A 15,140-nucleotide genomic window follows, 5' to 3' on the forward strand; every position below is an offset into this window, starting at 1 on the left:
AACAGCGCCCCCTCAGACACCAACAGGTCACTGCACAATTTCTCACATGAAATTAATTGCAATACAAACGCTCGTCTTCTAGTAGAGTCTAATTAACAGTTATTACAGGCTGAATGATGATTTGAAGCACATAAAAGACAGAATGCATTGAAACTCAAAAATAAAAATGACAGAGCCATGTACATGAACAGCTCCACAGACAACATGAGCAGGTACTTTGCTGCGGGCAATCAGCCGGTTCTCATTGCGAGATAAATCTGAGATCCACATGCCGGTGAGAAAACACTGAGAAACAACAGCTCACAGCGGATTGTCTTACCTCAGGACAGGTGTTCAGTTATCGCAGCCCACCTCCAATGGAGCAGTGACTGACAGGACGGAGAGAGCGCACAGCTGCCACCTGAGCATCCTGCTTGTCACTCGCCTCCGCTGGGCTGTCAGTCAGGAGCACCGAGCTGCCACCGGTGTGTGTGTGTGTGTGTGTGTGTGTGTGTGTGTGTGTGTGAGAGAGAGAGAGAGAGAGAGAGAGAGGGGGGTGGGGGGGGGATAGAAATAGAAAGAGATTAGACCACCAATAACAGCCATTAATTTCCTCTTAATGTTGTCAATAGCTAAACACCCCTTACAAAAAGAAGCACGTGAATTTCCCATGTTGAATATTGAATAGACTATTTAGTGAAATAAGAAGTCGTCACATGCTGCTCCACATGCACACTGTGAAACTGATGTTTTTCCACATGTGATGCTTCACATTTCACATTAGAAATATCATAAAAACCACGTGGTTTAATGTAACTAAGTACATTTAATTAACTACTGTACTTAGAAATGTATGTACATATTTGACACATATATACATATATCTATTATACATAAAAACAGGCCTTTGTTTTTACATGATATGATGCATGTTTACCCCACTAATTGACCCAGTAGTGCAGCTACTACTACTACTACTACTACTACTACTACTACTACTAAAGCTCTTCCATGTAGTTGTTGGTATAATTTAAAAAGAATATTATAATATTCTATAATAATTTAACATTTTTGAAAGAGCCATTTTGCATTATAAGTAATTTACTTAAAAAAAAAAAAAAAAACTTTTTATTTATTATTCCTAAATGTAAAAATTACATTTAGGAACAAAAGAAAACGAAAAAAGAAAAACAGTGCACAGGGGAAATAAACCAACCAATATGAGCTCATGGGATGTTTACAAAGACATAAAATCTTTTACTAATTTAAAGTAAGGTGTCATATATGTTACACACAATAATCATGTGAGATCTGTCTCATTTGCTAAATAAACGCATCACTTTAGCCACCGTTTTTCTCCAAAGTCTTTTTGAAGTTGTATGGAATAAGTCATCTGTTCCAAAAGATGTAGGTGCTTAAGAATATTAATAAAAAGGCAGCAGTGGGACAGTTTTTCTGGACCCAGTATTTTGTAATGGCCTTTTATACTTGCTGCCAGCAGGATCAGTCCATTAGGGAACTGTCCAAGATAAAGAGATGTGAATGTTGTACTAATACTTAAACCCAAAGTTTGATTGATTTTACCTTTGATACTATAAGTACATTTTGCCGATAATAATTATGCACTTTTACATAAGCAACATTTTATATCCGATACTTTTATCTTGGGATAGAGTATTTTTAGATCATGGTATTTTTACTTTAATTTATGTTTCATACATTTTTCTGTAAAATCTAACAATACAAGCAAGCCTACAGGAAGTGTAGAAATAATAGGAAAAATACTGCTTATAATAAAGAAAACCATCTCACTAAAAGGTCCATTTAGTGACTGTTGTGAAGCTTTTGATCACATCATGCGATCTTTAGCAGCAGATGGAGTTTGCCACAGTTGTCACAGCCGGCCCGTGGCCATCAACCTGTACAACTCCTCTGTCAGAGTGTCGCTGCTCTGAGTCAACAGACTGCCATTTGGATTTTATTCATCTACTGCGTTTATAATTCATAATTATCTATTGGGTGCAATTATTCAACTGTGCAATATTTTTCAGTATATGACTTTATTCTCACCAGCACCTCTTATATGTATATATTTATTCGACATACAGTGAACATAACTGTACATATTTATTTCTTATGTTTACTCTTGGTTTATTCTTGTTTTATTCCATTCATGTATATATTAAAGTTGAAATTTTTACACTTGTAGCCCCAGCACAGTGACAAAATATATTATTTCAAATATTTTGAATATCTTATGTATTAGTATTAAACACGGTAGCATAATGCACATTTTCATTTCTTTTTTATTTCATTTTATTGCTTGATATTTACATATCTTTATCAGTACATCAGAGCAACTGTAACGAATCACAATTTCCCCTCGGGGGTCAGTAAAGTATTTCTGATTCTGATTCACTATCCCACCACTTGCTTTGACCCTCAGTTAATTACAATGCTTAAAGCTACAGCTGGTTATTTTCATGAGAATCGCTTTTGTATAATATAATCTGTGGAAAAAAAAATCATGTTCATCCTCCTCGTTTTAATGCTTGTACAGTCATTTGCCAGGATCTCAGCTAAAGTTAAACAACCAATCAAAACCAAGGAGTCTGGCACGCAGAAGTCAACTGTGTCAATTATTGCTGGTGAACTGTGGTCAAACTGTCAAACTAAGCAGTGCTGATGAAATATGAATCAAGACTCTGCGACTGCATTGCCTGTTTCTTGCCTCAAATGTTTTAAGACACATATTTTGATGATTTTTTTCCCCCACAGATTATCTGTCTCATATGCTGCTGTGTGGATATAGTGACAGTTTCAGCAAATTTGACAGAAAGTTAATTTTATGAAAGTTACCAACTACAACTTTACAGAAATGAATGTGGCTCATTGTTTTTAACACTTATTTCTACAGAAAATCAAGAATAGCAGCACAAGTTAAAGGTTAAATCCAGCCAAGTCTCTTCAGTTCTACAGAGTCAAATTGAGCCGTACAGGATTACAGAAAAAAAACTACAAGAATACAATTTTGATGAACGAAGACTAAATCAAACCATGATGTGCAGTGATTAAAGTGGTTTACCATGCCTCCTGTAAGTCACACAGGCTAGCTGTCCCATGTGGAGAAGGCAGGGTCAGGTGGCTCAGGCGAGGTCCAGACATCCGTCCTCATCTCTGTCCACTTGTGGATGGACAGTTCTTCCATAGTAATCTGAACCTGGGGAACAGAAAAACAAGCTTCCAGAAACCAAACAGAACTGTAGACATGTACTCACATCCAAGCTGTAGCTCTTATTTATATCAGGTTTACGTCACATTAAAAATCCCGGCCAGCAATCTTTTCCTCTTCTCATATAAAACCAGGGACAACAGCAACATTTAAAAAGGTAACGGTGCACAATTTGTCTCCATTACAACTCACAAGATTCACCGACAAAACAACTGTCTTGTACTAAACACGTTTTCCAAACAAATACAACATGCTAACGTTTTTAGCACAAGCCTATGGCATTTTACATTGTATAAATTAGCCTAGCAATGAGCAGAGGTTTCCTTTTCTCATATGAAGCCAGGATAAATCCCGAAGTATAAATCTCTGAAGGATAAATCACACACAAGACTTAAAATGCTATTTTATTGGAGGCTTTATTGTCTTCTCGATTTATAGTTGCTTATCTGCAACAATACAATACAACTGATATGCACACAATATGTCAGAAAATTTAACATTAACTATAACGCCAAAAAAAGTAAAGTGATAGTTGTGAGATCTAGAGAGGACAAGAAATTGTTTTTTCCTGCCTTCCACCTTTCAGATGGATCCTTAGACATGTCGAAGGAATTGAAATATCTTGGACATGTCTTCTCAGATGATCTTATGGATGACAGTGACATCCGTCGTCAATGCTGTAAAATATGTGCACAGGCCAATACGTTGTTGAGGAAATTTTCTATGTGTTCTGCAGATGTTAAATGTGCTCTGTTCAGGGCTTATGTCACCCCGCTGTATACAGCTCATCTCTGGTCCTCTTACAGAGTGAAAAGTATGCAGAGGTTTAGAGTGGCATATAATGATGCCATGAGGCTGTTGCTCCGTGTTCCTAGGTGGCACAGTGCCAGACAGTTATTTGTGTACTCTAATGTACCAACATGTCAGGCACTGTTACGAAAGTTAATGTTTAATTTTATGTGTCGACTGGATTTGTCAGAAAATAGCATTATTATGGCCTTAACCTGCCCTATGATGGGCTATCGGTTCACATCCAGGCTTCGAAAGCATTGGCATGATAGCTTGCACCTCTTTTTGAACAAACAGTGATGAATTACTTATATGAAACTATATATTTTTATTTTTAATGATGTATTTTAAATGTATGTAATGGTTGTGTGTATGTGTGTGTGGACCATTTGAGTCCATAATAAAGATTATTATTATTATCTGTGAAATTAAAGTAAATACAAGCTTCATTTCCACTGAGGGAAATGGTTTGGAGGTCTGCGTCATCCTGACGTGTAGTTACATTTCTGGGGAGGTGCACGTCAGGCTACGGCGTAGGCTCCATGTCGATGCAGAGCCTACGCCCCTAAGTATAAATTCTGCATTAGAGAGGACCATATGGCAAAAAGAGAGGACCAATATAAATACGACATTGATAAGGTGACATTAGAATAATTACATTATGGGATTTTGGTCTGTTTAGTAAGATAGCTTTAAATTGTGTGTTCTCAGGGTCTTAAAGGCAAATTTTGCACAGAGTTATTAGAAATACAGTATTTCTGTCAGTATCGCCCACACATTAAGAAACAATTTGAATGTCTTTGACAATCAGCGTGTTCAGCAAGAGGTCTAGAAAAGCCTTTCAGCAGGCACTTATGAGGACAGGCAGGGTTGTCTGAGAAAATGATGATGAAATGTTTCTCTGTGTGTTTGATTGGCAGGCTTTACATGCCAAGCTAAACACGCTTCATTATGGAAATGTATTCATATCACTTTGGCTTATATCCTCAACAGTCAACAAACACACACACACACACACACACACACACACACATGCATACACAGGTTCCTGCTGCAACAGGCTGGTGTTGTTATGGTTGCTGCAGTGCCCCCAGAGACAATGAGGAGAGAGGGAGGGGAGACAAAGAGAGAATACTGAGGAAGATGAACTTGACCTTTATGATGTCTTGGTGAGGAGGGGTTGGGGGCATGTTGGTACTTATGAATATATAATGAATCTCAGCTCTGTATGTGTGTGTGTGTATGTGTGTGGGTATAGCAGAGGTCTGAGCTCTTAGCTGAAGAAAGGTCATCAGTCGGGGGGGGGGGGGGGGGGGGGCACTCATACACCTGGCCGCATGCTCCCCTTCCTCTTTCTATATCTGTCTGTCTAACTATCTATATGAATCATCAGAGCTAGACGATGTGTTGAAATATGCTCATTTGCTTTCTTGCCAAGAGTTAAAATAGATTGTTGATACCACTCATACCACCATCGTATGCTGAGGGTGTTTTCAAATTAGGTGTGAATGATTCGTACTGTGCCTGAGTACAATTGTCTCTCCCCTCCCCTGCTACTCAGCTTTCACATTAGTAATGTTGGTGCGTATCCATGTGCGCTTGCGTCATCATCAACATGAAATTTATTTATGTTATCGCTGCAGCGTAGGAAAGCACGCCAATCTTAAGATCCCAAACCCAAACAGTGGAGTCGACCTTAGCCTTATGCCTACTTTTGTTTATAAATTGGAGGCAATGTCAAGAGCGATCCACTCGCCTGCCTTCCTACTTTATCACCCACGACTACTTTATCACCCAGAGGATGAGATCAGCTCGAGCTGCTCGCATATGCAGATCTCAGAGAAGACTGGAGGCATTGAGAAATGCCTTTGTAACTCTACTCGCCGACTGTTAACTCAAGTTAAATAGCAGTCCACTTCCATGTTCTGGTACAGTTGGTTTTCACACCTGATGGGAGCTGCACCTGAGCACACATGAAGCATACTCAAGACCACCTTTTCAAGTGGACCCAGGGATGGATCGATGGACTGTGCTTGGTACACCATGTTCAAACTAATCAAATGAACTGGACTTTGGGGTCAAGTGCACATGGATTTGGGCCCAGGTCCCTGATGTGAAAGCCTCCTTATGCTGTGTTCGCACTACAAGCAACCACACAACAGCATGACCAGCTACACTATCACCACTTCGCCACTGAAGTGTTGCTAAAGCACTTGTTACCATGCAACAAAGCACTTTGACTCAATGTCATCGAGCTTAGCATAAAGACTGGAGGCAGGGAACCAGCTAGCCCGGCTCAGTCCAAACAAGGGTAACAAAATCCACTAACCAGCCAATCTAAAGCTCAGTAATTAAAATGCTACCCTTATTAAATCCATACAAAAACTGAAGTGTTAAAAAGATGCAATGTGGGTTTTACGGGAGATTATGAGTCAGACTGTTTGCTGGTTGCCTGGCAACCTTGCAGTGATGGCAGGACTCGACTATTTTTTTCTTTGTGGCTTTGGGGATCAAGTCAGGTTACATTGTGACATCATGTAAGACTTTAATTCCTAGTTTAAAGTATGATATTACCTTCCTTTTTAGTTAAAGCTAGATTTCAACATCATCAGCAAACACAGTCAAAACAGTTATATTCAGTATGTGTTCAGCTGACTTTAAGTTAATTCTGATATACATTTCCTGTATGCAGCATTAATCTCGGTGTCATGTCAGGTAGTAATTCATGTTTTGAACAGCATGTCACTAAACTTGTCAAATCATGTTTCTATCACCTCAGAAATATTGCTAAAATACGATCTATTCAACGTTTAGAGATACAGAAACTGTTGTACATGCTTTTATCTCCATGCATCTTGATTATTGCAACAGCCTTTATTCCTGTCTTAATCAAAAAACCTTGCAACGACATCAGATTGTTCAGAACTCAGCCACAAGACTTTTAACCAAAACCAAGAAGCACAACCACATCACACTGGTTGTAGCCTCTTTACATTGGCTCCCTGTTTGTTTAAGGATTGACTTTAAAATCTTATTAATTACGTTTAAGGCTGCTCATGGCCTGACTCCAGATTACAGTTCAGACCTGTTAGTCCCTTATGAACCTCTGCATAGTTTGAGATTCTTGGGCAGAGGTCTTCTGCTTGTCCCAGAGTCCAGGCTGAGGACCAAAGGGGACAGAGCTTTTGCAATCAGGGCCACGAGGCTCTGAAATGACCTGCCCAAGGATATAAAGCTATCTGAGTCACTGGCTTCATTTAAGTCTGTCCTAAAATTGCACTTCTATCGGAAAGCATATCCGGACTTTATTTGAGCTGTTTGTCTATTTCATTGCTATCTAATTGGTGTTATTTCCCATTTATTATCTTGATTTTAGCTTTGGCCTTCCTTATTTTATCTTTCACTGGATGACACTTTATGACACATTATTTGTTTTATTCTTCTTGTGTTTTAATTGTGTTTAGTTTTACTGTACAGCACTTTGTAACTGTGTTTTGAAAGGTGCTATATAAATTAAGTTTAATATTATTATAATGAAGATTTCAAGGCTTGTGATATCTTGTATGTCTTTAGGGTTGGGAAATTTAACAATACATATTCACCACGAAACAAGTAAAGGATAATATACAGCGAGTGGGTCATTATTTCTAAATGAAGTCCTGGATGATTCAAGGATGATTCAAGACCCCTCCACATCGCCTGTCTGGGTTCATTTCACAATAACCCGCTCACTATACATTATCCCGCTTAGTATATGGCTTCTTACTAAAGAGATCAATAATTTGACACAAAATATTGATTTAAAAACGATTTTACTGCTTTAGCTATACATCTGTGATCAGAACTGCATCCATCAACGGTCTGCTGTTTCTAAATAATAGACTGTAGAATGCTGTACTTGACAAATCAGAATTGAGTATTCAACAAAGCCATGTATTAATATACAATAAATTAATCATCCTTAAGAGATTTTGCCAAATAGTTTATACTGGGGTGCCCCTCCCTTAAATATCTCTGGTTGTATTGTACTTTATCACAGGAGACATTTTGGCTTGTCATTGTAGGAAAAAGCACAGATGTCATTAATAACGATGGCTTGACGGCAGTGTGACAGTGAGCCAGCATGCCCAATAGCAGGACCCTAAAACTGAAGCAGCTAAATGGAATTCAGCCATTATTTATTTCATTATTCACTGTACTGTTTCCAACTGTGACATATCAATATGCCTTTTGTGAAAATAGCCTATTGTGGAGAATGTTGCAAATCAATGAATTTTTATGCCCATCTTGGACTTTTGAATAATTTCTGCATCAATGTACATCATGAATTACCTTGATTATTCAAGTATTTTTTCAGTTTCTCAAGTGAAATTCCAGAGAATGTATAATATCACAACAAATATTTTGATAATGCCTCATAAAATGATACACACTGTGGTAGATTTGATTAATATCATGCATTGTTCAAGAATTCAAGGTTTAATTAATGTCATCATAAAATACAGGACTGCACAATGAAATGTTGCTGTTAGTATTTTATGTAACACATACAAAGATAATGACTGCTTTGGCTAAAAAGTATCCGTAGCAGAAAATGAAAATTAAGCAGTACAATGCAACTGGTACTGCTTAATTACACAGTCAACCATGATTGATCTATATCCATTGACTGATGACCCTTGCTAGCCAGTTTGATCTATTTGCACAGTTTCAATAAAAAGACAAAGAGTCCCATGAATTACTCTCCAAATATTGTCAAGTATGTGATGTAAACAACCATTTCCAGTGAAGATGAAAGTGGGTTATTAATTCTTAAATTGAGGCAGCCCCCTTGGACTAGTGAGCCGCAGCTTTTTGTCAGTGTGTTGGTCCAGCTCAGGGGTCCCTTTGTTCCAGCTGCCACAGCAGATTTGGGCGTCTGTACGGAGGCCTGTCAGAAACAGGCTTATCTCTTGGGGGCCTCCCAGCACAAAGACCCATTTAGATGCTCGTGGAGAGTGAAATCTTCATTATATACCTCTTGAAAGAGAAACAGACCTCTGCTCTTTAAGAAAATTAATTGGAGACAAGTATTTTGTTTGGCTGCTATGAATTCTCCAAAACGAAGGACAAGGAGAATCTTGTACAGTGAAACCTTTTATTATGTTAGACATTAATTGAGTTGGGAGATAATTGATGTTTCAGGTCTGTTTTTGTTCGTGCTGACTTCAAATGTAGACACAAAGCTATGTCACAGAGCTATCAAGGACACTGACAATTGAAGCTTATGTCCGACACCTCTATTTTTGTCTTGATCCAACAGATTTTTCTCTACCTTGAAATAATCCAAGTAACACTCGACGGCAAGACAATGCGTGCAATAAAGAAACCACTGTATCAATATCACGGGTTTTCATCCATCCATGCAATTGTCCATTCATGTAGCTCTATATCATCCTTCCTTCCATCCACCTATCCATCCATCTGCTGGCCTTTCCCAGCCATGCCTGTAGTAAGAGTGTCAGTATATCTGCCATGGCGTCCTGCTGATGTGTATTGTGACGGGGCTGAATACTCAAGCTACCAATATGGCCTGCACCAATACTGGATTAGCCACAGTGGATTAGCTGCCTGCCCTCCTGCTGCTTATTCAAATATTGTTTCACGTATTGTCATCATTGGGGCAGAGCTCTGGCCCAGTAGCCTGCAAGCTACAGAATATTCTCAAAGAAAACCAGAAAAAAATGTCTTTCCTTTTCCCCTATTTCCCCACAAAAGCGTCGTATTTCATTTTTCAGCAAATGTGGAATTTGGACCACTGAGGGTTTGGGAGGAAACGTCGATGGGTTCGGAGAGCGTCTGCAGCCCTAGAACGGGGAGAAAAGGGAGGATGGAAAGATGATGGAAAGCAAAACCAGACCAGGGCCAAAATCAGGCATGAAAGCGTGCCTTGATCTTTGATACATGGTGTTCTTCTTTTTTTCTCCTCTCTCCCTTTCTCTCTTTCACCCTCACACATACACTTGGGAGTCAAGGCAATTGATGTGCTGCCTTTGATGGCAAAGAGAGGCCTATATTAACAGCCAAAAGACCATGATGAAAGGGGCTGAGAAAAAGGAAGAAAATGGGTAGAAAATGTGTTATTAGAAAGAACGGCAACTCATGATAAATACTTGGGATGGAGTGATGGTAACCAGACATCGGGGTGTTGAGGGTTTGATGGTTTAACGGCAGCGGAGGAAAGGCTAAGGTAGACGGAAGGCTTACCGTGCTAGCCCGGCGGTAGTGGTGGCTGAGGTTGGCTTGGTGGTTCCAGTATGTCATGCTGGTGGTCATCCTGTTAGAATAAGGGAAGTGAATGCACTTGCCGCACGGCCAGGGTTCCTCCTGGGGATTCGGAGGTCTGGACGCCAGTGGACGTCCCATAGTAGGAGCAGTCGCCATCTTTGTCCCGTTGTTGTCTTGGTTATCCTCTCCTGCGTCTTCATCCCTCCCTCTCTCCTTTGATCATGCCTCCCTCCCTTGCTCTCTGCCGTATGACATCATCACGCAGCGGTATCGACAAGCATCAAAGAACCTCTGGGCAGGACTGTGTATCTGTCGGTCTGTGCATTTGAAAGGGGTGTAAATATGGAGCATAAAGAGTCTTGCAACCCCCCCCACCCGTTCCCCGCATCCACTGTTCTCCTCTCCCTGCAGATGGATGGTTTATTGGGCCAATACAAAACTATACACACACATGCACACACCCACACCACCCATCTCTCAGACGGTTGTATCCCGAGGCCCCCTGCTGTGCCTGTAGCGTTTGATGATGTGTTTAACGGCTTCATTCATCCCAAAGCTTGTTCCTTTTCCCCACCATTGTTTTCACCCTGCTTCTCCATCTCTCCAAGCTGTTGCAGCAAACACGGACGTGTCCTTTGGTCAACTTTGTGGCTAAATGACAGTTAATTCCTTCTCAAACTGATCTAGCAACACTGCTCCTTGAGTCGCCACCCCTCCTTCCTCCCACTTTGACTCTCATCCCCTGCTCTTTCTCTCTTACCTCTTACAGCTGGTCGGTACCATTTCCAATCCTGTTAAAGTTGTATGTCCTCTCGAGGAGCCCTTCTGTCTGTCTGTCATCTGCCTGAAAATCACATATACATGTTTCACTGTCACACTCTCAATCCTCTGCGGCAGCTGTTATCCAATCCAGTGAGATCTTACCCCCCAAAAATACACATAATTAGCACCAGAATGAGAAGCTTTGGACCAAACATTCATGTACCAGCAAACAGAATAAAGCCAATCAACTTCTTATCAGCAAAATGTTGACATACATGTTATCTGAATAACAGTTAATGAATCTAACTTAAAAAGATAGCAGTAACTACAGAAATAGTGAGGTTCAAATTTTTCAGGATAGCTGACAAACAGTGTAACAGAAAGGTTGTAATGCACTGTTTTGTATTATTTTTATTTATTTTTCATAATAATTTCACCCCAACTTAACCACATCCCACATACATACTAGTTTTAAAAGTTAGGATGGCAGCTACTTCTACCAGCTGAGCTAAGCTAGCTATCTCTCAGCCTAAGTGATTCAGTTTTTAGCTATGATAGCTACATTTAGTTATGTGGAATAAAAATCTGAATTACCAAGAAGTCAGTTCATCAAATTTGATATTTCTCAATTACAAGAAAAGTGCATTTAGATTCAGCTAGGTTAGTAGTGGCTATCTCCGCAGCTATCTTCCACTTCTATATAGTTTGCTATCTTGTTTTAGCTCGCTAGTTAGAGCTAATTCTCTCTGTGGCTTAGTTTTGAGCTTTCATTTGTGATTATTGTAAATTTTAAACTCTATTTTTATGGTAAAACCCCTGACCAAATAAATACAGTGTTTTGGCTTTGTGGTGCAGTCATATACTGTATAAATAAAGGTATATCACACTGTCTTTTGCTAATAGCTAGTAAGCTAATATAAGCTAACAAACGGGTTCAACCTTATTATGTTATATAGTGTGTAGCTTAGCCCAAACATGCCCATGTTTGAGAGGTTTTGAAAACTTACAGGAGTAGAATACATTCCAGTTTCAAATACATAACATATGAAAAAACCCCAAAAGACATTGTCTGTGTGTGTTACATTAACACATATGTTGGAATATTTGCACCAGTGGGAATTTTTGCTAATTGCCTGCTTAATATTTTTGCACCTCCTGCACAAGGCTGTATAGCTTATTCTGAAACAGCTACACTACACGTTTGTTATGTTATAATACTTTTCAAAAGTATCTGTCATATTATTTTTTATTGTAATTTTTCTATTCCATATGTATGTTTTTGAGTGTTGCAGTACTTTGCATTATTTTTATTCCTCTTAACATGTTTATTGTATGTTTTATGTATACACCACATAACCAAAGCAAATTCCTTGTCAGTGCAAACCTACTTGGCAATAAATCCTTGTCTGATTCTGATTTATAATGTTCGTCTTTTGTTGAAGTTGTCGTAAATGTATAAATCTAATTATACCTCATATTATATATTTTATTCTACCCCCTAAATGTCATGGAAAAAAGTTACAAACGTCTTCCAATATAATGCGGTCCACTGCAACACCACCTATTTAACTATGACCAGTAATAAAGATACAATTGAATTAAGGCATTTCTGATAATGTTACCAAAAACTGAACGCTATAAATTTGTTAAAGTATTGGACTGCATTATACTGTAAAGGTGTTCCTAATAAATTGGTCACTGAGTGTATGTTGCCTGTAGAAATTTCTTAACAACTATATTTACTTCATGATGCCATTCAAATGCTGAGTACTTGTGTATTAACACATCTAAGTGTAAATTCATGCAAGTCTCATTAGTAAAATAGGGCTTTGAACCACTTCCTCTAAGCACTGATCATTGCAAAGTAAAAAGAAAGAAAAGTAATTAAAGCTTTCTAGAGTCACACAGCTGATGTCCCAGTTCCACCTCCTCTCCATAGTCTCCTGTTCCTCTATTTTCCCCGGCTTTTTATTCACGTCTTTACTCTGCATGCTGCCCTGCTGCCACTGTGCCCCTGTGTCCCCTCTCCTGTCTAACTAATTGTCAAGGTTCTTGTTAGTATTATGCTAAAATGCGTCTCTCTGCAGCAAAAGCCACCCAGTGATATGGAAAGCACCCTCAGCGAGGATTATACTGCTGATGAGAATGAATGAGTGAGTGAGTGTGGAAGGAAATAACTGCTCCTGAATTTCTTGTTCACTCGTGCTCTCTCCTCTCTCCACCTCAGCTCGACAAACTGTTTCTCGGCTTCCCTAAAAATCTCCCTCTCGTCCTCGTTCCAATCACATAAACAGTGATTTACATTCAAACAGCAAGTTCATCCCAGGTATTAAGAAAACTAATTTCACAATATTAATAGAGCCCTTAAAAATGCCCACTTATTTCCTGCACAAATTACTTCCCATAATCCTAATCAACTAAATCCGTCTGCTGATTGCTCCCCTCCTGCGGGGACAAATAGGAATGTTTGGAATCAATACGAGCACTCTTGGCCTACCTGTAGGATTGTTGGGGTAACAGCTAATAGCAGCGAGCTGACAGGCTGTAGAGGGTTGATAAGCATTTCTCATTATTGAACCCCATTCACATAGCTGGCTGCCACACACACATAACACATACACACACACCGAATCTCTCAGAGAAATAGATGTCCTCCGAACCATATTCCCATCGCAACAATAGATATAAATAAATAAATAAATCATTGGTGTGTGTGCATCTATTGACTATGCATGTGTTTGACAAAAGAGAAAGCATCTGGAAAGCTACAAACTGACACCTAGGGATGGAAACAGAAAAGCCTCCCCATACAATAGCTCTGCGGTAAATACCAGTTCGACAAAGCTCATAATCGCTTTCTGTTGAACTGTCAGACGTTTGGGTTCAACTCAGTGGTCATTTTTGAGGCCGTAAATTGTTGTTAAATAAACACCGCATTCAGTGTCCACCAGCGTTCATGTTGGTGGACAACTGAAGTGCCCAACCCATCCCCAGAAAAATGTTAGTATTGTATGTTTTGCCACACCACAAATATGTTACATTTGTACATTATTTTGTAGTGAATACTTATCGTGTGTCAACAACATTGTGGTGAAGGTGTGGTTAAGTTTAGGCACAAAAATCACTTGGTTATGGTGAGGAAAAGATCATGTTTTGGCTAAAAACACCCACATTTGGTGGAATAAAAGCAGCTGGAAAAGCAGGGACAGGATGGTTAAGAACACCCAGGTTGGAGGGCTCAAACATGGCTGGGAAACACAGAGATGTGCTGGTAAAAGACACCCAGGTTTGGTGCCAAAGGCTACTGGGAAATGCTGCAGAGGGTCGCCAGAACACAGCTGATGTTGTTGGTTTCAAACAATAGTCTGCTTGGCAGACATCTTGCCTAGTGACATCGCATTCACCAACCCCTCCACCATTTCCATCTCCTATGTATTAGGCCTACGTCACTTTAGAAATATTGGTATGATACGTATAAAACATGAAAATGTCACATACTTGTGGTGAATGCAGCTGTACTGTGTACATCTTCATGATTTTTGAGACTTTCGCCGTTGCCAAAATACTGGCAGTTCTTCTGTCTAAGGCACCAGAAGGTAATGCAGCCTTATGTAAATCAATTAAAAATGCAAGCGAGTACGTGTATATTAACTTTAAGAGGTCTGTCAGTCTTGCATATGGAAAATTATTCTGGGATATTTGGACTGGGGAAGCACCAATAACACCTTTTTCCTCTTAAATGACTGTGTTGTAAGTCATATTGACTGAAATCTGTGCCAGTGCTGATGGAGGGTGATACCCCTTTCTCTTTCTATAAATTCAAAATTCCATACTTTTCCAGACTCAAATTTTGAGACTTCTCATAGATTTGGTCAGATCCTATTTGACATCTGAGCACAAATAGCTAGGTGTTTATGATGTAAATAAAATGGTTTTAAAATACAACTGTTAACATGTATGTTACATTTGGATTATGTATGTTATTATGTTGCCAAATAATTGCCAGAAGATTGTAGCTAGATAGTGTGGCTCAAACAAATACATTAACACCAAACCAGCAGAGCATGTTGTGACAAGATGATAGCGCTTTTGCCTTTGCATACGGCTTTAA

At 39.3% G+C, this 15,140-nt stretch overlaps 1 long non-coding RNA gene across 1 annotated transcript; it reads right to left on the bottom strand.

The window, feature by feature from the left end:
* Positions 1 to 354: 354 nt before the first annotated feature.
* LOC126390611 (uncharacterized) lies at positions 355 to 10,418 on the bottom strand. Its single transcript, XR_007569982.1, has 3 exons — positions 10,247 to 10,418; positions 3,065 to 3,199; positions 355 to 455 (listed from the first exon to the last, which is right to left on the bottom strand). It is a non-coding gene; the product is annotated as an uncharacterized LOC126390611 (long non-coding RNA).
* Between the last annotated feature and the right edge of the window lie 4,722 nt (positions 10,419 to 15,140).

Source organism: Epinephelus moara, chromosome 5 (genome assembly GCF_006386435.1).
Source record: "Epinephelus moara isolate mb chromosome 5, YSFRI_EMoa_1.0, whole genome shotgun sequence".
In the NCBI taxonomy this organism is placed as follows: domain Eukaryota; kingdom Metazoa; phylum Chordata; class Actinopteri; order Perciformes; family Serranidae; genus Epinephelus; species Epinephelus moara.